At 41.4% G+C, this 24,719-nt stretch overlaps 1 pseudogene; it reads left to right on the top strand.

Annotated features, from left to right (window-relative positions):
• Positions 1-15,726, top strand: part of LOC132649918 (COP9 signalosome complex subunit 5-like) — a 134,359-nt pseudogene extending 118,633 nt beyond the window's left edge.
• The last annotated feature ends 8,993 nt before the right edge of the window (positions 15,727-24,719 follow it).

The following is a 24,719-nucleotide window of genomic DNA, read 5'->3' on the forward strand; positions in this document are numbered from 1 at the left end:
TTCTGAGGGCTTTGTTCATTTCATCTTTATGGGCCTCTAATAGCTGGAGAAGCATAGTTTTGAGGTCCTTTTCTTGTCTATCTAGTGAATTGAAGTGTCCATTGATTTGTGGGGTTGCTGGTGAGGTCATTATGTCCTGATTTTTATTGGGTGTGTTCTTATGTCTGCCTCTAGCCATCTGGTTATCTATAGCCCTCACTGTTTGTTCCTTGGTTTATAGCTCAGGCTATGATCATCTCTTTCTGTTTTCTGGACCTTTTTTTTTTTTTTTTCAGGAAGATGAGAGAGGTTCGGTGGTTTTGGAGTGTGCACTGTGGTTTCAGTTTTGCCTAAGTAAGGAATGTGGCACAGTGTGCATGTGCGGATTCTTTGACTATTGCAGTGGTCTGTAGGCCACTATTATGCATTTCTGTCTGAGATCCAGGGATTGTTTGCCTGGATTACACTGGTGGACCCACAAGGCAGAGGCTGCAACATTGGGGTCGCTATCCCAAGAATCCCTATGATGCCCACACTAGGGGTGAGGGTGGCAGGGATCTCGTCTGGTTGCTTCTGTGGAGAGGCCCTGGGTCTGGGGCAAACTCTCCCTAGAATGCTCACTCACTCTCTTGCAGGACCAGTTGGAATGCACAGGGGTTCCCCTTTCTCTCTACTCTCTGATTTGGTCCTGCTGCAGAAAATGCACGGGTAGGCTAACAGTCAGCTCTGTGACACTGTGGCCACAGGACTCGGTGTCCACCATTCCTGTGTGCTGCCTCTCTGTCCTTTCCCTCTACCAGGAAGGATTATGATGACTGGTTCCAGGGTAGCATGGGAAAGAGTTAGGTTGAGTGTTCTCAATCCCAGGTCCCAGGCCCAGATCTCTCTGCAAGAAGCAGCCTGGCGGTAGAACCTATGTTTGCTGATGCCGAGATTGTACCAGGTAGGGTTGAGTGTCCTAAGATCCAGAGCTTGGGTTTCTCTGCCAGGGGCCGCTGGGTGAGCTGAAGAGGGGGTGCTGTGTCCTGTGGCAGGCTCCCTCTCTGTCCTTCCCCTCTGACCTGCCCCTCCACCAGGGCAAGCTTATGGCTGTGCTCTCAGGGGAGTGCCAGAAGGGGTTGGGAATTCTCAGTCCCGATCCTGAGCCAGGGTTTTTCTGCCAGGGGTCAGGGGGCTGCCGGTGATAGGACTTGGTGCTAGACCTTATTGTGCAGGATGCAGGAGATTCTCAGGATGTGTTGAATGACCACAGTCCCAGATCCTGAGCTGAAGTTTGTTTGCTAGGAGCCTCTGGCAGCACTGGGGTCCGAGCACTGTGAAGCCGCTGTGCACCTCTTTATCTTTCCTCTCCACCATGGCAGGGTTATGGTGGCATTTGCGGGAGTGCTCGAAAGGATTGGGTTTTCTCAGTCCCAATCTCGGGTTGGGGTAAAGACAATGTGGTCTGTGGCAGATTCTGGTGGATGCCCCCTGCCTCCTCCGAAGAGGAAGTAGGGATTTTGAGCTGGGCGCGCAGCAGCTCTCTGCACAGTGGATCTCAGCTGTGAAGGTGGCGGGTACCCATGGTCAGTGAGACCTTCCAGGGAAAGACCGGGTAACCCATGATAAGTCTCTCAACCTTCCTTCCCCATGGGGTTTTCTTGGAACTGGAACTCTCAGTCTCTGGCACCCTTGTGCCCACCAATCAGCCTGGGAAAGTGATCAGGACACGCAAGCGTGCGGCTCCAGCCTGGAGAACCAAAGCCCACATTAGCTGGGATCTCTTCTGGGTTCTAGCTGTGTGGCCTGAGAGTGGACCCGACCAATTCCCATGCTGTGGGAGCCTCCCCTCACCTGGGAAACATGATAGCTGTAGTTTTAGGGCCCAGAGTTCAGCCTCCTGGTCGCTGCACGGAGAGTTTTGTCCTGTTTCTCAGACACAGTGTTCTCCTGGCGCCGCCATCTTGGCCCCCCAAAAATGTTTTCTTAAACCTAAAAATCAGAGCTAGAAAAAAATCATAACCTAAACATGTATAAAATGTTGTAAAATGTCAAAGTATATAAAAGTTTATAAAAGGCCAGAGTATGTAAAAATTACAAGAAGCTAGAGGGCATATGAACTTTATTTGCTTTGGTTGTATACCTGGAAATACAAGAAAAAATAAACTGTAAAGTATGCCAAAATTTAAACCATATTAAGTTAATTCTGGTTGGTTTTGCCCCAGATCCAAGGTCCCTGTTTGCTAGCAGGCAGATATCAGATCCCTCCCAACCACATCCACACTGTAGGCAACATAGACATCATTGGGACAGTGTTCTCAACATTGAAGCCCGTCTTCTGTGGGTCTCCTAGTGGAGTCCAGGCAAAAAATTCCTAGATCCCAGACAGATCTGAATAATGGGAGGACAGTACCACAGGCCTATATGCATTTAGAGCACCCATGCAGGCACATTGTGCCCATGAACTGCACCCGCACCCAATCCTGCACTTATGCTCCACCATTCCAGGCATCTAAACACTCAGGCACACTGTCCTTCAAGGCACACTTCCACAAACTCCCATGATTTTGTGTATGTACCTGCATCTTTCCTGCCTTAGCTACAGCTAAAACACCAACATCTGCTCTCAAAGTGGTGGACTTCTCTCATCTTCCTGAAGTATACTCCAGATACCAGAGACAAACAGACCCAGTTTGGAAGTACAGACTAGAGGAAAAAACAGCCAAAGCCACTGATAAGCAATGGCTAAAGATTGGCATAAGAACACATCCAAAAAAATCAGGACAACTTGCCTTCATCACCAACCCCAAATATCAACGGATATTTTAATAACATCAGAAGCACAGGAGAATGATCTCAAGTGTGTGCTTTTCCAGTTATTAGAGGCCCATAAGAAAATATCAGAAAAAGGATAGATATCCCATGCTCATGGATTGATAGGATAAACATAATGAAAATGGCCATCCTGCTAAAAGTAGTCTACAGATTCAAGGTAATTCCCATCAAAATACCAACATAATTCTTTACAGAACTTGAAAGAACAATTCTCAATTTCATATGGAAAATAAAAAACCCACAGTTGTTTAAAAAAAATCCTGTACAACAACAGATCATCTGGAGTTATCTCTATCCTTGATCTCAATCTGTACTATAGAACCACAGTAATAAAAACTGCATGGTACTGGCAGAGAAACAGTCTGGAGGATCAACACAATCAAATAGAAGACCCAGAAATAAACCCACACACCTACGGATATTTGATTTTTGACAAAAATCCAAAACCATACAATGGAATATTGATAGCGTCTTCAACAAATGCTTCTGGCTTAACTAGATATCTACATGTAGAAAAATGTAAATAGATCCATACTTATGACCCTGCCCCAAACTAAAGTCCCAGTGCATCAAAGACCTCCACATAAAACCAGACACACTAAATCTGTAAAAAGATCAAGTGGGGAAGATCCTTGAACTCATTGGCATAGGAGTCAACTCTTAAACACAACATCAACAACACAGGCTCTAAGATCAACAGTTAATAAATGGGACCTCATGAAACTGAAAAGGTTCTGTAAAGCAAAGAACACTGTCATAAGAACAAAACGACAGCCTACAGATTGGGAAGGATCTTCACCAACCCTCTATCTGACAGAGGGCTAATATCCAGAATATATAAAGAACTTAAGAAGTTAAACACCGGGAGAATCCAAGATTGGGGCGACCAGCATGCACCATATTCAGAGGAGCTGAAACTCTGAATTGGTGAGTCTAGGGGCTGTAAAACCCAAAACAATGGTAGAAGAGTCTGGGGAGAAGGGAGACAAACCCTGATCTGAGTCCAATAGGATACAGTTTGTCAGCGAACATCTCCTTGGACTTCACCTGGGGAATCGATTCCCAGGCACTTCCATAATAATGGGTGGAAGCAGAAGTGGAGGTAGCCAAGCCTACAGCAGAGGAGGCAGCGGAGGTACCGCAGCAAACATGGAGGCAGCAGTGGAGGCACCACAACTAGCAGCTGAAGCAGAGGAAGCACCCCGCAGTGCAAACAGCTTGCCTAAACACAGTGCTACCTGTTCCAAGCACAAATCCTCCTCCTTGAGATTTGAGACTAAGTACACTCAAACCCCTGGCATTTTCCCCAGGAATTCTGATCACCAGCCTTGCCTGAGGGGGAGGAGGCAGAGGAAGCACATAGCGCTTCCCAAATCAGAGAGCACAGCACAGCCTGCTGTGTTCACAGCTTCTAGCACAGAGCAGAGGGCTGGGCACACAGAGCCCACGACAGAGTACTTGTCCAACCTGCAGTGTCAGCCACAGACCTCATAGTCCAGCCTGCAGAGCCTTCCAAAGATTGGAGACCACTGGCTATTCAGGAAACCTGCACAGGGATTTGTGTCCACAATCTGTGCTTGCTAACACCATTAGCATCCACATCCCCTCCTGTGCTTCCTCCCAACCCCCATATCCCAATTACACTCTCTAGCACTACCCATCAAGACACACTTAGACATGCGTGGGAGCGCACACACACACACACACACACACACACACACACACACACACTTACTCCCCCGCAATAATGAATCTGTGCCAGCAGCTTTTCCTCTCTAGGGTACAACTGAAGCAACAACACACACTCTCAAAACATTGGACTTCCCTGATTTTCCTGAAGAATATTCCAGACACCAGAGAAAGACAGTTCCAGTCTGAAGTTCAGACTCAAGGAAAAGACAGTGAAGATCACATATAAGCAAATGGACAAAGGTAGGAGTAAGAACTCACCCAACAAAAATCAAGACACCATGGCCCCACCAGCAACCCCCAAGCTGTCATTGAGTAGCAAGTTGTTCAGTTTCCATTTATGTACAGGCTTTTTGCTGTTTCTCTTGTTGGTGAGGTCCAGCTTTAAACCATGATGGTCAGATAGGATACAAAGGATTATTTCAATCTTCTTGTATCTGCTGAAGCTTGCTTTGTGACAAACTACATGGTCTATTTTGGAGAATGTTCCATGAGGTGCTGAAAAGGTATACTCTTGGTTTTGGGTGCAAAGTTCTGTAGACATCTATTAGGTCCATTTGATTTAGGGCCTCTGTAAGTGCCCTTTTTTTCCTGTTTTACTTGTGAATGGATGACCTGTCCCTTGGTGAAAGCAGAGCGTTGAAGTCTCCCACTATTAAGGCTTCCAATCAATGTGTGATTTCAGCTTTAATAATGTTTCTTTTACAGATGTAGGTGGTCTTTTATTTGGGGCTTAGATGTTCAAAATTGTGATGTTCTCCTGTTGGAATTTTCCCTGATGAGAAGGAAGTGCCCCTCCTCATCTTTTTTTATTAATTTTGGTTGAAAGCCTATTTTATTAGATATTGGGATCGCTCCCTCAGCTTGTTTTCTGGGTCCATTTGCTTGATAAACATTTTTCCAGCCCTTTACTCTAAGGTAGTGTTTACCTTTTTTGCATAGGTGTGTTTCTTGGATGCAGCAGAATTCTGGATCCTGTTTGCACAACTGTTCTATTAGTCTGTGTCTTTTTATTGGAGAGTTGAGTCCATTGATATTGATAGATAATAGTGACCAATGACAGATAGTTCCTTTTACTGTAGAGTTGGTGGTCTTACTATGATTCATTGCAGGTTTTTTTTCTTTTAATTTTTTTGGGAAATTATCTGTACACTATTTTTTCTTTAGTGTAGTTGTTTTCATTGGATTGGAGTTTTCCTTCTAATATCTTCTTTCGGGCTGGGTAGCTGTGTAGATATTGCTTCAATTTAGTTTTATCATGGAATATTTTGATTTCTCCATCTATGTTGATTGAAAGCTTTGCTGGGTATAGTAGTCTGAGTTGACATCTGTGTTCCCTTAAAGACTGAATGATTTCTGTCCAGACCCTTTTGGCTTTCATAGTTTCTGATGAGAAGTCTGGTGTGATTCTGATTGGTCTACCTTCATATGTCACTTGGCCTTTTTCCCTTTGTTTTGTAGGTTTAGTGATTTGACTATGATGTGACACGAAGTATTTCTTTTCTGGTCTAGTCTATTTGGTGTTCTGTAGGCTTCTTGTATGTTTATGGACATCTCTTTCTTTAAGTTGGGAAATTTTTCTTCTATTATTTTCTTAAAAATATTTTCCAGTTCTTGGAGCATGGAGTCTTCTTTTTCATCTATTCCTATTATTCTTAGGTTTCATCTCAGCAATTAAAAACAATCCTACTCAACAATTAAAAACAAGGAAATTATGAAATTTGCAGGCAAATTTTGGGACCTAGAAACGATCATCCTGAGCGAGGTATCCCAAAAGCAGAAAGACACACATGGTATATACTCACTTATATAGACCTATAAGATAGGATAAATATCCTGAAATCTTTACACCTAAAGAAGATAAACAAGAAAGAAGACCAAGGGTTAGATGATCAATCCTCACTTAGAAAGACAAATGGGATGGACCTTGGATGTAGGAGACAACAAATAACAGGACAGGAACCTACAACAGAGGGCCTCTGAAACACTCTACCTAGCAGTGTATCAAAGCAGATATTAAGACTCATAACTAAAATTTGGGCAGAGTGCAGGGAATCATATGAAATTAGGGGCAGTTAGTAAGACCTGGAGAGGACAGGAGCTCCACAAGGACCATATATATCTGGGCACAGGCGTCTTTCATGAGACTGTTTCTCCAACCAAGAACCACGTATGCATATAACCTAGAACCCCAGTTCAGATATAGCTCATGGTAGCTCAGTATCCAAGTGGATTCTATATTAAGGGGAACAGGGGCTATTTCTGACATGAACTCAATGGTGAGCTCTTCACACACACACACACACACACACACACACACACACACACACACACACCCGCAAGGGAGCAGCAACCTTGCTAGGTCACAGTAGGGGACATTGCAGCCAGTCCTGAAGAGACCTGATAAACTAGGGTCAGATGGAAGGGGAGGAGGTCCTCCCCTATCAGTGGATTTGGAAAAGAGCATGGAGGAGATGAGGGAGGGGGGGTGGGAATGGGAGGGAATAAGGACGGGGTCTACGGCTGGAATACAAAGTAAATAACCTGTGATTAATATAAAAAATTTAAAAATTTTAAAAAATAATAAAATTTAAAAAAGAAACTTAGAAAACAAGAAGTTAAACACCAGCACATCAAATGATCCAATTTAAAAAAATGGATTTCAAAGCTAAACAGAGAATTCTCTGTAGAGGAATATCGAATGGCAGAGAAACACTTAAAGAAATCCTCAGCCTCATTATCCATCAGGGAAATGCAAATCAAAATGACCCTGAGATTTCACCTACATCCATCAGAATGGCCAAGACCATAAATTCAAGTGACAACACATGCTGGAGAGGCTGTGAAGAAAGGGGAACCCTCCTCCACTTCCATTGGGAATGTAAACCTGTACAACCTCTCTGGAAATTCAATCTGGCACATTCTCAGACAACTAGGAATAACTCTTCCTCAAGATCCATCCATACCACTCCTAGGCGTGTATCCAAAATACACTCAACTATACAACAAGAACATTTGCTCAACAATGTTCCTAGAAGCTCTATTCATAATAGCCACAATCTGGAAATGACGTAGGTGTCCCTCAATGTAGGAATAGATACAGAAATTGTGGTACATTTGCACAACGGAATACTACACATCTATTAAAAACAAGGAAATCATGAAATTTTCAGGCAAATGGTGGGAACTATAAAAGACCATCTTGAGTGAAGTAACCCAAAGAAAAAAATAGACTCTATACAATGTTATTTTTAATTTTTTAATTAATTTATTTTTAATTAATTACAGTTTATTCACTTTGTATCCCACCTGCAGCCCCTACTTTGTCCTCGTCTAATCCCACCCTCGTTCCCTTATCTCCTCCCATTCCCCTCCACAAGTTCACTGATAGTGGAAAGCATCCTCCCCTTCCATCTGACCCTAGCATATCAGGTCTCATCAGGAGTGGCTGCATTGTCTTCCTCTGTGGCATAGTAAGGCTGCTCCCCACTCAAGGGAAGAGCCGGGTGAGTTCATGTCAGAGACAGTCCCTGTTCCAGTTACTAGGGAACCACTTGAATAATGAGGTTCCATGGATTACATATCTGCAGGAGTTCTAGGTTATCCCCATGCATGGGCCCAGGTTGGAGCATCAGTCTTGGAAAAGACCCTTTTGCCCAGATCCTTCAGTTCTGCTGCTCTCTTTGTGGAGTTTCTGTCCCCTCCTACCACCGAGGTCCTTCATCTCCCCCTTCTTTCACAAGACACTCTGCACTCTGCCCAAAGTTTGGCCAGCAGTCTCAGCATCTGCTTTGATACCCTGCTGGGTAGAGTCCTTCAGAGGTCCCCTGTGGTAGGCTCCTGTCCTGTTCCCTACACTCTCCCTCTTCTGACGTCCATCTTGTTTGCCTTTCTGAGTGATTATTAATGATTTTATCCAGGGTCCTCCTTCTTGCTTAGCTTCTTTGGGTGTACAGATTTTAGTATGTTTATCTTATATTCTAAGTCTAATATCCACTTTTAAGTTAGTGAAAAAATTTATTTATATGTTTTTAGTTTGCATTTTCTGAATCAGCAGAGCCTAACCCCTCTTCTAGAGCCTGTTTCCATTCCCCTCTTAGAAAGTTTCTTTAACTGAATTGTCTCTCCAGGGAGTGTAAGGGATGACTTACGATGTCATGTTCTCAACATGATTATTTTCATAAATTTCATAATTCTGCCTTGAACCTGGTGACTACATGCACCTTGTTGCAGCTATAAGTGACTTCCAAACTGAGGAGCACAGCTGTTTTCAGAAATCAAATTTACAAGCCAGTGATTAAAAAAAAAAATGAAGGGAAAGAAGGCACTCCATAAGCACTTTTTTAAATCACTTTTTTTCATGAAACTGTACACCAAGTCGTACTAGTTTTCTAAAATACCACTACAACAATTCACAGAAGTCAGAAATTTTAAAATAGAGCTTAAAGGCTATTTAGCTCCTACACAAATGCCACAAATCCATGTATCTTTGGGACTGAATACAAGTCAAAAGATTTTCATGGAGCTGCTTGTGTTAAGGAGAGTAAAGAAAACTCACCAATGGATGCTGTCTAAACTGTCTCACTATTTTCAGGTGTTTTGTTTTGGTAGCAAAGCTGGCTTTAATTGGCATTATTCAATTTTCAAAGTATTTATTGAGTACTTACCGTGGCCTAGCACTGGATTAAAGATTTTCATGTCGTTTAATAATCATGGCAGTCCAGTACTGTACTTTCATTCCTATTCTGTAAATAGGGAAATAAACAAATGCATTCAGAAATTCACCTCATTATCATACTACAGTAATGAACTCAGGAGCACCAAACTGAAAATCACCTCTGAACAGTTAAACTGTTGACTGGCATTAGGAAACTGAAGTATCTAAACTTACCTACCTGTAAGATAAAAGTAAATCTAGCTATTGATGATGTTATGAAGATTAGATGAGGTAATTTATTTAAAGCTTCTAGATGAGCCATATGCAATGAGCCATAGTAGTGATTATCTTTCTCTCTTTTCCCTGTAAACAGAAGAGCCAAATTTTTAACTTATGTTTTGATTTCCAAGATGGTCTCTGTTCTTTCAGCTTGTGGTTGCAATTTAATTAATAAATCAATAAATTTAGGTCATAAAGTTAGAACTGAGAACATAATCAAAGCTATGATGATTACATGTTAATGGAGATAAAAAGGCCTATCGAGTTGATCATATTATTCCTTCACTTCAATAGTATATTAAAGTTTACTTTGTAATCTTCACTTTCCCTGGGGGCCAGAGATGATGATGACCCGTGAAGCTATTTCCAAGTGCTTGTAGTTGCTGTTTTCTTTTTCCCCCCATTCTACCGTCCTCTTCCATCACTACAGATCCCTTCAGTATTTATTTATTTTCATAAAAAATCTTTTGAAATTGTACATTATGTAAGAACCTTGATTGTACTGTGATTTTGTTTTATAGTCAGCATTACTTTAAATACTGCAAAATCTCAACATTGGCTCTACTGAAAATCGTGATGCATGCCAGATCAGGAGGCAACCTGGAAGTGATGGGCTTGGTGCTTGGTAAAGAGGACAGTGGGACCATGATCATCATGGGCAGTTTTGTTTTGTCTGTAGAGGTCACTGAAACCAAAATAAATTCTCAGGCTGCCACATATGAGGAAATGGCTGCAAACACAGAAAATGACAAACAGGTAAAAATATGGTTTCTTAGAACTTAGTAACTCTTAAGAGTCTCAAGATGACTTTTGGGTTTCTGAGCTTAAACCTGTCCTTTTCACATTAAAATTTACAATTAAAATTGAATAATTTTCATGTAAAGTATTAAAAATCTTGTGAGGTTTATAGTACTAGGTTGGAGGAAGGAGTCCTTCTCAATTAAATTTTCATAGTCAGTGTCAGTTGTGTTTCAAATTGAAAAAAAAAATATGTAGGCTTGGCATTCATGAGCCCAGAGTTCAATATCTCCAGAATCCCTCAACACTGGAAAAAAAAAAATGAAGAAATTTAGGAATTAACTATTCCTGAGAAGAGTGAATCTAATTTTTTCTAAGTAATTTTATTTATTTATTTATTACAATTTATTCACTTTGTATCCCAGCTGCAGCCCCCTCTCTTGTCCCAGTCCCACCAACCTTCCCTCATCTCCTTCTATGTCCTTTCCCTATTCACCTGATAGGGGAGTAACTTCTCCCATTCTAACTGACCTTAGAGTATCAGGTCTCATCAAGGCTCACTGCATCATCTTCCTCTGTTGCCTGGCAAGGCTCCACCCACCAAGGGAATGTGATCAGAGAGCCTGCCACTGTGTTAATGTCAGAGACAGCCCCTGCACCCCTTGCTAGGGAACCCACTTGTATACTGAGCAGCCGATTGGCTTTCTCTAAACAGGGGTTCTAGGTCCTCTCTATGAATGGTCCATAGTTGGAGTATAGGTCTCTACAGTCCCCACTCAGCCAAGGAAGTTTGGCAATGTTTTCCTCCTTGTGGAGTTCCTGTCCCCTCCAGGTCTTTCTATCTCCCTCTTCTTTCTATCTCTTTTTCTTAATAATTCTGCCACTCTTCCCAAAATTAGGCTATGAGTTTAAGTTTCTCCTTCAATATCCAGGTAGGTAGAGTCTATCCGAGGTCCCTTGTGGACCTCCTGTCTTGTTCCTTCTACTACTTTCAAATCAATACTGTTTGCCCTTCTGAATATGGATTAAGCATCTTCCCTAGGGTCCTCCTTGTTGTTAAGCTTCTTGAGGGCTATAGATTTAGTATGTTTATCCTATATTATATGGTTAATATCCGCTTATAAGTGAGTATATAACATTTGTGTCTTTCTGCTTCTGGGTTATCTCACTCGGGATGATCTTTCCTCGTTCCCATCATTAGCCTGCAAATTGTATGATTTCCTTGTTTGAATTACTGAGTACTGTTCCATTGTGTAAATGTACCACAATTTCGGCATCCATTACTTCATGAGAGACATCTAGGTTGTTTCCAGATTCTGGCTATTACGAATAGAGCTGCTACAAACGTGGTTGAGCAAATGTCGTTAGTGAGTGGTGGGGTATCTTTTGGATATATGCCTAGGAGTGGTATAGCTGGATCTTGAGGTACCATTATTCCTAAATTTTGGCAGAAGCACCAGATTGATTTCCAAAGTGATTGTACTAGGTTACATTCCCACCAACAGTGGAGGAGGGTTCCACTTTCTCCATATCCTCTCCAGCATGCATCATTCCTTAAGCTTTTTATCTTAGCCATTCTGATGAGTGTGAGGTTGAAATCTAATGGACTAGGATATTTTTCTTCCTTAAGTTACTTATATACTTACACAGAACAAGATCAAGATTTTTTGTTCAATTTTTTAAGTATGTTGTATGTGATATGCATCTATGTGCAGATATGTTTTATAATCTACAGCATATTCCTGCGAAGGTATATCAGATGTTAGTGATAATGTCTGGGCTGAGAAAGAGAGAGATGAGGGAAAAGGTACAGAAAGAGAGTGGATTGCCTTGATCTGGTACCTTGATAATTTTACACTGCATGCATGTGTGTCTTTTCAGAAATTCTTTAGCTTCAAAGAAGCATGTGCTTCACACTGCTACTAGACCACAGTGCTTCATAAAACCTGTAAATGACAATATCTGAGATTCTACCACACCTCAAGCAAGCTTTTTCTTTCATGTATTAAGGTGGCCACCTTGAAAATGCAATTAGCTTATACCAGAGCTACCCAGGTTAAAGCTCTTGGCTCTCTGGGATTGATGTTAGTAGGCAGATGCTTAACTTGCACTCCCAGTAACCATTCATGGCAGTGGTGGTACGTGCATTAAAAAAACAAAACAAAACAAAACAAAACAAAAAGTGTCTCTGCTTTAGCAAAGAACTAAAGAACTCTAGTTTGATTCTTATCACCCATATGAAGGCTTACAACCTAGATCCAGGGTATCTGAAACCTTTCTCTGACCTCCAAGGACACGATATAAGACATATATTCAAGGAGTCATACATAAGGTAAAAATAAATAAGCGAATGAATGAATGAGGGTCTCATGTGTTTCAGGCTGGTCATTACCTCCTGAAATTGAACTCCTGATTCTCCTATTATGTGCTTAGCATACTAGGACTATAAGTGTAGAGTACCACATTCTTTTTAGCATTTTTTTATTTCAGTTTTAATTTTTGTTGTTTGTCTTCCTTCTTGTACGTTTGTATCAGGAGCTGGGGGAGAGACATACACATGCTATGACCCATGTACATAGGTGAGAAGACAGCTTGTTGGGGTCCATTCTCTCCCTCCACCATGTCGGTCTCAGGGACCAAATTCAGGTCCTCAGGCTTGACAGTAGGCACGTTTACCCATAGGACCATCCTAGTGGCTCCACTTTTTTTGTTTCATTTTACCTTTTGTTTTTATGGTGTCAGGGTTTCATATGCTATTTAAGAGTTCTCTCTACCATGAAGCTATATCCTCAGTCCTCTAGCTTCAGTAAATATTTAAAAATTTGTATCTTTATGAGTGTTTGCATGTTATCTTTGTGCACCACACATGTGCTTGGTGCCTGTAGGGTCCAGAAGTAGCAGTGGGATACCCTGGAATTGGAGTTAGATGTGAGTGCTGGGAACCAAACCCATTTCCTTCTGCCAGAGCAGCAACTACCCTTAACTTCTGAGGTATCCCTCCAACCTATATAAGTTTTGTATGGGTTTAATTTTGTTTTGTTTTGTTACTGTTTTTGGCACAGAGTCTCTCTGTTATGTAGCTCTGTCTATCCTAGAACTGGATATGTTGACCAGGCTGTCCTTGAACTCCCAGACAGCCTCTGCCTGAGTGTTCAGGTTAATGCCATATACCACCACACCAAGCTTGTTTTATGTTTCTGTGTGTGTGTGTGTGTGTGTGTGTGTGTGTGTGTGTGTGTGTGTGTGTGTGTGTTTTAAGTTGTTCAGAAAGATTTGCTAAAGAAAGAATACTGAAAAATTAAAACACTGTGATAAAGGCTTAAGCTCTGGTGTCTTAACCCTCTTGCACCTCACACTTCACTCCTGTGATAAGAAGTTAAATCATAGAACCCATGTCATCTTCTTTGCTCTGCATAGGCATTTAATCAGGGTGGACTGAATTGGAGAAGCAGAAATGGCTAGAACCTGTCTTCTTCTATGTCCAGGGTGCTTTAGATGCAATCTGGATTTTATTAGGAGGAAACTAATAGTTGTTCATCTATTAAAGTATTTGGGTAAGGGAGGGAAGATTCTCAGTTGATTTGTTTGTTTCAAAAATATGTCCTTGTTGAATAGCATGCACAGCTTAAATAATAATAATAAATACTCTTTGATGATATGGTAACTAAATCTAATCTGTAAAATAACTGAATATTCCCATTTTATTGAACTTTTCTGGTTATTTTGGTTATCTTTTTCAGATGGTTTGCTAGTTTAGTTTACAAATATATAGTGCTATATTTACTTGCTTGTTTTGGGTTTCTGATCTTGACTCACTAGAACATATGGTTTATGTTGACCAATATTAAGCATATATCTCTTCTAGATTAACCCAACCAGAACAATATCTTCAGGAAAAGTGAATCTTGATACCCTTTGGACATATCCAAAGGTAATTTGGATGGAGAAGATAAGCAGGACATTCACAGTCTCAGGTAGTTTATACTAGCCATGAAATTACTTACCTGTGAAGCACTGGGAGTAGAGATGTGAGTCACCACAGGAGTGGCATGTGTTCATGAGTACAAGCACTGGTGTGCAGGTCAGAAGACAGCCTTTGGTGCCAGTCTTCTCCTTCCTCCTTGTTTGAGGCAGGTTCTTTTAGTTTTCACTGCAAATGTGCTACCAGCCACCAGGCTTATACAGCTGGCTTCTGTGGAATCTGTCTCCAGCTCCCCCGACTATAAGTATTAACTAGTCCTTCTTTGTGTGGGTTTTGGGATCCAAATTTAGCTTCTCATATTTTTATACAATCTTTTTTTTTAAAGTTCTAAGGGATAGAGGCAAGCTATATGTCCATCCTGTTTGATATTTTTTTAGTGTAGAAAACTTTTCAAATACAAAATTGCAAACTGCCACAGTTCAAATAAAAAGATAACATAGTTGTTAAATATTAATCTTGGCAGACAAAGGGTTTTATCCGGGCACAGGGTCTTTTCTGAGACTGACACTCAAACAAGGACCGTCCATGGATATAACCTAGAACTTCTGCTCGGATGTGGCCCATGGTAGCTCAGTAACCAAGTAGTTTTCCAAAGTAAGGGGAACAAGGACTATTTCTAACAGGATCTCAAGGGTAGGCTCTTTGACCTCCCCCCCCCAGGGGAGGAGCAGTCCTGTTAGACCACAGAGGAGGACTGTGCAGCCTGCCCTGAACATACCTGATAAAACAGGATCAAATGAAAGGGGAGGAGGTCCTCCCTTATCAGTAGACTTGGAAAGGGGCAGGGAGGAGACCAGGGAGGGAGTGTGGGGTTGGGGAGGGAATGAGGGAGCGAGATACAGCTGGGACACAGAGTTAACAAAATGTAACTAAAAAGAAAAATTAAAATTAAAAAAAAAGAGAAATGCTTGTGAGACCTTTGCAGCTTGACAAGTACTAGAGAAATAAGCTGAATCCATCTCTTTCCATGAAGGGAGCCTGTAGTCAGCAATCGATATTACTAGCATATGTAAACATCACCTAAACACAAGAGAATTTAAGCCATATGCCAAATCCTGCCTAGAGAAACTAATGGCTTTGGAGGTGAGTAGGAGGAATGTTTTTTCCTTCTTGGATTTGTTATTTGCTTTGGTTTTGCTTTTAAGATAAAATCACACTCTGTATAGCCCATGCTTTCCTGGAGCTGAATACATGCTGTCCTCACAACTGTCAGTAGTCCTTTTGTCTCTGCCTCCCAAGTACTGAAATTGACATGTATGAGCCACCAGGCCCAGCTGTTATTAAAATATTGATGCTTACTAATTGGTTTTCCAGATTTTCATCCCATCCATAATAAGCTATAGAATATGCTAAGGGGATTTTCTTTCCTTCTCTCTTTCTTTCTTTCTTTCTTTCTTTCTTTCTTTCTTTCTTTCTTTCTTTCTTTCTTTCTTTCTTTCTTTCTTTCCTTCTTTCCTTTCCTTCTTTCTTTCTTCTTTGTCTTTCTTTCTTCCTTTCTGGCTACAAATCTCCTGATGAAGAACGTTCTGAGTATCAGACTATACCACTTAATAAAATAGAAGACTTTTTTGTGCACTGCAAACAGTGAGTAGTCGACCAGACATCAGGGCCAAGGATGTAACACAACAGCAGAATACATGCCTGTCACTCCCATGGCCTTGAGTTCAACCCCAGCACCAAAAACTCAGAAATGATTTAGTCAAAGATTTTTTTAACACATAAGAAAACTCAGACAGAATGCATTTGATAATATATAGTACCTTTGAAATAGTAGTAAAAATTGATTTAGGATAATAGTCAAATTATTTAGGTAATAATTACTCTTTTATTTATGTTTATTCCTCAGTAATTATATTAATATAGCTCATATCTTTCACATAAACATAAACATTTTTTATTGCACAGGATACTGTGTCCACAAAAAATTAACAGTGGAGACAAATACTACAGGTCTACAGTAACATGTTTGCTGACCTTCAAATACACAATTTTGGGATGGCAAGGTGGTTCAGTGAATAAAGGTCCTTGATGCCAAGGCTGAAAACCTAAGATCATTGTTCATGTGCTAACCTGATTTCCACCCTGGAGCATAAAACAACCTAAGATCAATCCCCAGGACCATACAAGAGAAAGAATTAATTCCTGCCTGTTGTACTCTGACTTCCATATAGTATATTCATCCACATGGTACTCATACACACACAATACATAAATGTAAGGTTTAGGTTTGGGGGGTTTAATTTTTTTGACAGTGTTTCTCTGTGTAGCCTTGGCTGTCCTGGACTCACTTTGTAGATCAGGATTTCCTCCAACTCAAAGAGATCCACCTGCCTATCCCTCCCATGTACTGGGATTGAAGGAGTACACCACCATGCCTGACAGCCATAGCAATTTTTAAAAGCTTCTTTTATTTATTTGTTTGTAAGTGTGTATGTGATTGTGTACATGTATGTGGGCTCAGGCACTGTGGTCAGAAGAAAATATGAAAGTGTCAAGTTTCCTTCTTCCATCAAGCAAGTCCTGGGAATCCAACTCAGGACAAAACAAGTATCTTTTGTCTTTGCTCTTACTTGGTTTACAGCTTTTTGTTAGCTTCCATTATTGTGGCAAAATACCTGAGATAATGAGTTTATAAGAAAGAAAGTTTTATTTTTGCTCAAAGTGTCAGGTTTTATTCTTCATTAAGATTGGTCCAGTTGTTTCTAACCCAGTATACATGCTGAGAGTGTCTTAAAATGAAACGCTCTTATTTTTTGGTGGCTGGGAAGCATAGTCAGTTAAAAACACTTTAAGGAAGCTGGTGTGCCTAGTCACCTCACTTCCTTCCACTACATCCCACTGCCTAAAGTTTCTACCAATCTCACTATGTTAGTATAGTATAGTAAGTACACTATCTATATATGTACTTCTTTCTCAGTCACCTGACCTTAGTTGAACTTTGTTTCTCATCTGCTCTCACACCAGAGATGATGGTGAACCAGAGATGTGGTAGAGCACAACACCATCCCTTTTCATGCTTGTGCAGCACAACTGAGTTGTTGGCCTACCTTCATGATCACAGAGTTTTGCCTTCTGGCCTCTATGGCCTATGATTGCTATGTGGATATTTGTAGCCCCCTGTATTATTTAACACTGATATCTAGGAGAGTCTGCATTCAATTAGTGACAGTTTCTAGTTGCTCTTTTCCATACGCTCATCACCTTTTGCTTGACATAGTGTGGGCCTAAAGTAATCACCCACTTCTGCTGTGATGACCTTTCTTGATCAGGCCAGCTCTGAACACAACAGTGTTTTTCCTCTTCAAAGCAGTGTCAACCAGTTTAGACTTGCCCATAGGGCAAAATTGTGCTTTTCTCAAAAAGCAAACTGAAACTCTGTGTAGAGGAATTTTAATTCAGAACATGGCTGCTATGGCAAGAAACCACATCCAAGCACTTTGTAGGTCTGTGTGGTCTAACTAGAATACAGACACCTCTTTAATCCCAGAAAACAGAGGCAAACAGATTTCTGAGTTCAAGGCCAGCCTGGAATAGAGCAAGTTTCAGGTAAAGAAAACCTTAGATCCAGGCGTGGTAGTATATGCCTTTAATTCTAGCACTCAGGAGGCAAGGGTATGCAGACTTTACAGTTCTAGTCAGTTCTGTTCAAGCAGTTCAGATGAGTCAGTGAGTTGAGAGGCAGTGCAGTGGAGCTGAGTTTGTGAAATACAGAGGCAGTTTCACTGGGAGAGTTTTACAGAGACAGGTTGAAAAGAGAACAAACTAGACACACGTAAAGACAGAACAAGCCAGAGAAAGAGAAAGAGCCAGAAGCTTAGAACATATTGCCAGAATTAGTATGAGGCTAAGCAGAACAATTTAGTCAGAAACTGAGAAAACAAAAACAAAAACAAAAACAAAAACGTATTTAATCAGTCAGCTTGGAGAACAGTTTGAGTCAGAACAGCAGACGTGAACTAGCCAGCAAGAGTTGAGATAGGAGCAGAAAGGGTGAGCTTATTCATCAGTAAGTCTCAGAAGCTGAAAACATTCTAGGCCTGGGTTAGATTGGATGGAGTCTAGAAGTTTCCAGGACTTGGCCTAGGTTCGCAGATGGAAGCAGAAAGCCTGTGAAAGGAAAATTACATCAGGAGAATAAAAGTTACTTCAACACCTGTATGGCACACCAGGCCTTAGTGTCAGTTGTGGAGGTGTAATGGACCATTGGGCACCTTGTTAGAGGCCTGTCCTTTGATATGAGGATGTGCCTAGTGGATATTTTTAAATCAGTGTCCCCCCTTTTTTGGTTTGGAGCCAAATGTCTGGACAATCCTGGTGACCAAATGTGTATCTAAGCATTCTAATCTCTAACAGTCCTGGTTAGCATACTACTTATCTGTGGGATGTTTTAGAGGCAGTCTTCCCTCAGCAAAATTCTACTTGGTGTCACTATTTCCTAAGCATTGCTAAATCCTTTTTGTCATCTAGTCTAGTCTTGTACATCACAGCTTAATAATGGAGTGCTACCTAACACACGAGATTCCTTTCACAGCCTCCAGAGAATTAACTCCAAATGTGTCTTACACATAAATGTTAAAAGAATGCTAAGGGTAGAATCTGTAGAAGATAGTAGAAATACTAGGGTTCTCTGAGTTTGGCTTTCTGCCAAGGATGTTTCTACACACAAACTCCTGCTTCAAATGCTTTGCTTAGATCCAGCCCCCAAAGTTTAGTTATGCAGAGCCTTCCAGATCCAGGGACTGACTAGGATTAAAAGGGACCTTACTACCCAGCCCCAGGGATGACCCACCATACCATCTCCTGTTGTTCAACCACATGCTCCTCCCTGTTGTGGGCAGTGACCCTGGGCTCACCATGTTGCAGCTTCAGAGCTTGCCTGAGTTCCCCTCACAGTACCCAGCAGCAGCATGCAGAGAACACCACAAGGAATCATTCAGACCTGCTCAGTGAGAGCACTGAAACTGCAGCTAGGCACCCAGAACACTCCTCCTCCACAGGACTTTGGCTAAGTAGAAAGGTCACCTGGGTGCTTTCTCTGCCTCTCTGAGCTAATAGGCTTTCATTCAGCGTCTGGCTCCTGAGTCTTTATTGGTAAAATTGAATTTATGGGATTTTTCTTAAATACAACCAATCCAGTAATGTTTTAATCCATGTGTCTGGATGTTTCAAGTGGCTTTATATGCCAGAATTAAAAAAAAAAAAAAAAAAAAAAAAAAAAACACAACAACAACAACAAAAAAAAAAAAATGTGGCACCTAGATTAAAGGTGAATCTTATCACCTCAAAAGATCTAGATTAAAGAAGGGGTTTTCCCTTCAAAAGTTATAATCAAGATAAATCCCCCACAATTCCCAACTGTTAGTGTTTTAGTTAATTCTAGAGGTAGCTAATTTGACTACCAAGAATAACCATCATGACAGCCAATACAGAAGACCTGAGAAAGATATTTTCCCCCTGTGGTGGGCATGAAGAAAATGGGAGTTATTTCCAAAGAAATGATGTTCTTCAACCAAGGAAACATTGGGATTTTACTTAAGGAGTCTGGATATCTTTACATATAGGTTTGCCTACTCTTAAGCATGCTAAATAAAATCCTCTTCTGAAAGTGGTCACTTTGTAAAACCAGAGATATTTAAGTGTATTCTTAGGACAATGTCACACAGAAACATATGTAAATTATAAAAATGACGGACAGAAATGCCTCTGGAATGTTCATCTTGTACTATGAGGCAGAATTCTGTATACAAAATAGATAGATAGATAGATAGATAGATAGATAGATAGATAGATAGATAGATAGATCTTTTAAAAATCTTGTGAAGTTCTTTTTTGTTGGTTGTGTGAATATGTTTTCAGGACTGACCACAGTGGGCTCAATAATCAGTTAGGAAGCTCATCCTTGCCTGAGGATAATTCTCCCACTTGAAGGAGAGTTCCACTCTTTAACAGGCAACCCGATGCTGAGGGCACAAAGGTCCTTACACCCCCAGATCACTAGGCAAAACATGAATATTAAGAAAACAGGGGAATCTACTCAATCAAAGAGATAAAATAACTGCATTCAAACCAAAAGGCTGGACATGGATTTTGCTAATGTCCTGGTGACCTCTTAGCTATCTGTGGAGGCAGACCTCAGCAACCTCTTGCTTGAAAGGCAGATTTTACACCAAATTTCCAGAATGATTATCCCAGACTCTTTCTTCCCTAGACTGTTACCACTCCTTAGAAGAAATGCCCTATGTACTTTATAACCAGCTGACCTCTAAGCTATTGTTCAGAGACCACACTGAATTCTAAGCCTATTAGCTACATAACCCAACCTCATGGTCACATGTACTTTTCAAATGAGTTTCTTTGTAGATACACTTTAGGCTTCATTGTGCACCTGCAATTGGACTGATTGTTGCCTGGAATTTTTATTCATAATTGCACTGTTTTAAATATGTTAAAACTGCTTATCTTGTTAACAAAAATAGCTTGAGTCATAGATAACTACTAACTTACTTACCTCACTTGAAGACAAACAGTTTAAAGGCTAGCTGATAATACCTAGCCTAGTTAGTCAAAATGTATTATAATGTATTAGTGCTCCCCCTTGTCTTCTGAACTTGATTTTCCTATAATAAGACTGCCCCAAGAAGAGATTGATATCACAGTTTGTCTACTGAGTTCATTCTGTGTCTCACATCATGATTAGTCTTGGGGTGTGTGTTTAATAAACCAAAAATATCTAACTGAGATTGGTGTCTGAGTGGTTTGTGCAGTTATTCTCTAGAACAAGTATTTGTAAGTGATGAAAGGTTCTAGTAACTGAGGATGATTTCAAAAGCAAACAAACAAAAATTCTAGGGGCTAAAGCGATGGCTCATTAGAATTAACTTCTTCTGATAAGACATAAATTTCATTCCCAGAATCCACATCACTCACAATTACCTGCAACAACAACTCCAAAAGTTTAAAAGCCTCTGTCCTTCTTGAGCACCTGTTTTCATACACAAACACACACATATTCATATAGAGAAAGATAGATAGGGAGAGAGAGAGAGAGAGAGAGAGAGAGAGAGAGCTCTAAAGCTAGGTGTAGTGGTGAACACATATAAGTGGTTGATCAGAACAGAGTTATTGCCAAGATCTGAATGCTTGATATGGAGCATCACCACACTGCCATTTAATTAGCCCCATGGCTGTGTTTACCACTGCATCCCCCACAGTACCTGACTTTTTCTGGTTTGTGCCCTGCACAGTAAACGATTTCAAGATAGGCCTTGTTTCCCAACTTCATATGTTCTTCCCCTCCATGAACTGTTGTTGAGATCTGTGTCACCTTGAGTGAGAGTGAGATAGACTTAGAGGAAGTCTGTGTATGGAAAAAAGTTTGTGTGTGGAAGTCTTTACCATGGCGTGCCTATGGATACCAGAGGACAACTTGTGAAGTTGGTTCTCTTCTTCCACAATGTGAGTGGTAGAAATCAAACTAACTTATTGGGCTTGGCAGTAAGCCCTTTACCTACTAAGCCATCTTGTAAATTTCTGTAATCAAAGACTCAAAGGCTCTCAAAGCCTGCACAGGTTAGCCCTGTGGTAGATGCAGAACTCTCAAAGTACCAAAAGTGTCGATTCACGAGGCACCCAGGGCTTCTATTGCCTCTGTGATGTGCAATATTCAGGATCCTCACCTGGTCTCCTCTCAGATATTCTGTATTTGCCCTGTGTCATGAAGAAACTACAGCTTTGGATCTGTAGGACCAGCTCCTTCATGTGCTTCATCATATTGTACATGATGTAGATCTTGGAGTGGCCCAAGTCACAGCCTTGGATCTCAGCATGGGTGGAAGCTGAGTTGGACAGCCTACCATCACTCCTGCTGTCCTGCCATCAGGGCCAGCTCTCCTGCTTTGCCCAGCTGAGGGACAAGGCCGAATCTCTCACTCTCATACCCTGGGGTCAGCTCATTCTTGCCCACACCACCAGGGCCAGTTCTACCTTGCTGCTAAGGGGAGGTACAGGACCCACTCTGTTGACTGCTGCAGTTGGCCCGGGGTGGGGCCAGCTCTCCCACCTGTTACAGCAGTGAGGGGGCCATCTCTCCTGTGGCCATGCCATGGCAAGCAGACAAATGGCAGAGCTAGATATCCTTAGTTGCCACAGCTAGCAAAGGGCAGGGACAGCCTTTCTAATGAATATGAGAACTGGGGCCAGCTCTTGAGCTGCACCATACCAACTTTGATTCTGTATGGTTCTTTTCTTTGGTTTATAACATTGAATAGTCCCTTTACTTTATGTTGTTGTTTGGAGATAGGGTCTTCTATACAGGCCTATGGATCCTGAGTTCCAGGCCAGCCTTGCCTACAAAGCAAGACTGTCCCAAAATTCAAATCAACCAGAGAGTCAGGCATTCTAGACACAAAGTATGTATATAGGTGTTTAACTGCCACTGAACTGAGAGCATTGGTTGTTTCTGTCTAGCCAAATAATCACACCAGGCAACTTTCGCCTGTGAGGCTGTGGCCTTCCTCGGCATAACCTGCACTGCTGGCTACACTGAGCTGCCTTGACCCTCTCTGGTCCTTTTCTGTATAGATGAAATTCTTGTCACTGCCTGAAGAGTTCTGTTCAAAGTCCTCCCAATTAATTCCAAGCCGGCTTAATTACATGGCAGTCGTTTTGTTTTGATGACGGTATCCTTTGCTTTACAGAAACTTTTCAGTTTCATGAGGTCCCATTTATTGATTGTTGCTCTTAGAGCCTGTGCTGTTGGTGTTCTGTTCAGGAAGTTGTCTCCTGTGCCAATGAGTTCTAGGCTGCTCCCCACTTTTTTTTCCAATTGATTTAGGGTATCTGGTTTTATGTTGAGGTCCTTGATCCACTTTGACTTTAGTTTTGTGCAGGGTGAAGAATATGGATCTATTTTCATTTTTCTGCATGTAGACATCCAGTTGGTCCAGGACCATTTGTTGAAGATGCTGTCTTTTTTCCATTGAATGGAATTGGCTTCTTTGTCGAATATCGAGTATTCATAGGTGTGTGGATTTATTTCAGGGTCTTCTATGCGGTTCCATTGATCCTCCTTTCTGTTTCTATGCCAGTACCATGCAGTTTTTATTACTGTTGCCCTGTAGTACAGCTTGAGATCAGGAATGGAGATACCTCCAGATGATCTGTTGTTGTACCGATTGGGAAAGAATCTTCACTAACCCTTTATCTGACAGAGGACTAATATCCAGTATATACAAAGAACTAAAGAAGCTGAAAAGCAGCAATCCAAGTAATCCAATTAAAAAATGGGGAACAGAGCTAAACAGAGAATTCTCGACAGAGGAATATCGAATGGCAGAAAAACACTTAAAGAAATGCTCATCCTCATTAGCCATCAGGGAAATGCAAATCAAAACGACCCTGAGATATCACCTTACACCCATCAGAATGGCCAAGATGAAAAACTCAAGCGATAACACATGCTGGAGAGGTTGTGGAGAAAGGGGAACCCTGCTCCACTGCTGGTGGGAATGTAAACTGGTACAACCACTCTGGAAAGCTATCTGGCGCTTTCTAAGACAAATAGGAATAGTGCTTCCTCCAGACCCAGCTATACCACTGCTAGGTATATACCCAAAGTTTGTTCAAGTACACAAAAAGGACACTTGCTCAACCATGTTTATAGCAGCTCTATTTGTAATAGCCAGAACCTGGAAACAACCCAGATGTCCATCAACGGTAGAATGGGTACAGAAATAGTGGTATTTTTATACAATGGAATACTACTCAGCAATCAAAAAGGAGGAAATCATGAAATTTGCAGGCAAATGGTGGGATCTAGAAAAGATCATTCTGAGTGAAATATCCCAGAAGGAGAAAGACAAACATGGGATATACTCACTTATATAGACCTATAAGATATGATAAACATAATGAAATCTATACACCTAAAAAAGATAATCAATTGAGCGGACATGGGGTAAGATGATCATTCCTCATTTAGAAAGACAGATGGGATGTGCATTGAACGTATGACAGGAGTCTACTGAGCGCATCTGAAAGACTAACTAGCAGTGTTTTCAAAGCAAAGACTCATGACCAACCCTTTGACAGAGTACAGGGAATCATAAGAAAGAAGGGGAGTTAATCTGATGGGGAAAGAATAGGAGCTCCACAAGGACCAAATATATCTGGGCACAGGGTCTTTTCTGAGACTGACATTCAACCAAGGACCATGTATGGATATAACCTAGAACCTCCACTCAGATGTAGCCTGTGGTAGCTCAGTAACCAATTGGTTTCCCAAAGTGAGGGGAACAGGGACTATTTCTAACAGGAACTCAATGACTGGCTCTTTGGTCTTCCCACCCCCGAAGGGAGGAGCAGTCCTGTTAGGCCACAGAGGAGGGCTTTGCAGCCAATCCTGAAGATACCTGATAAAAAAGGATCAGATGAATGGGGAGGAGGTCCCCCCTATCAGTGGACTTGGAAAGGGGCACGGTGGAGATGAGGGAGGGAGGGAGGGACTGGGAGGGAATGAGGGATCGGGACATGGCTGGGATACAGAGTTAATAAAATGTAACTGATAAAAAAATTAAAATAAAA

This window comes from Meriones unguiculatus, chromosome X, assembly GCF_030254825.1.
Source record: "Meriones unguiculatus strain TT.TT164.6M chromosome X, Bangor_MerUng_6.1, whole genome shotgun sequence".
Taxonomy (NCBI): domain Eukaryota; kingdom Metazoa; phylum Chordata; class Mammalia; order Rodentia; family Muridae; genus Meriones; species Meriones unguiculatus.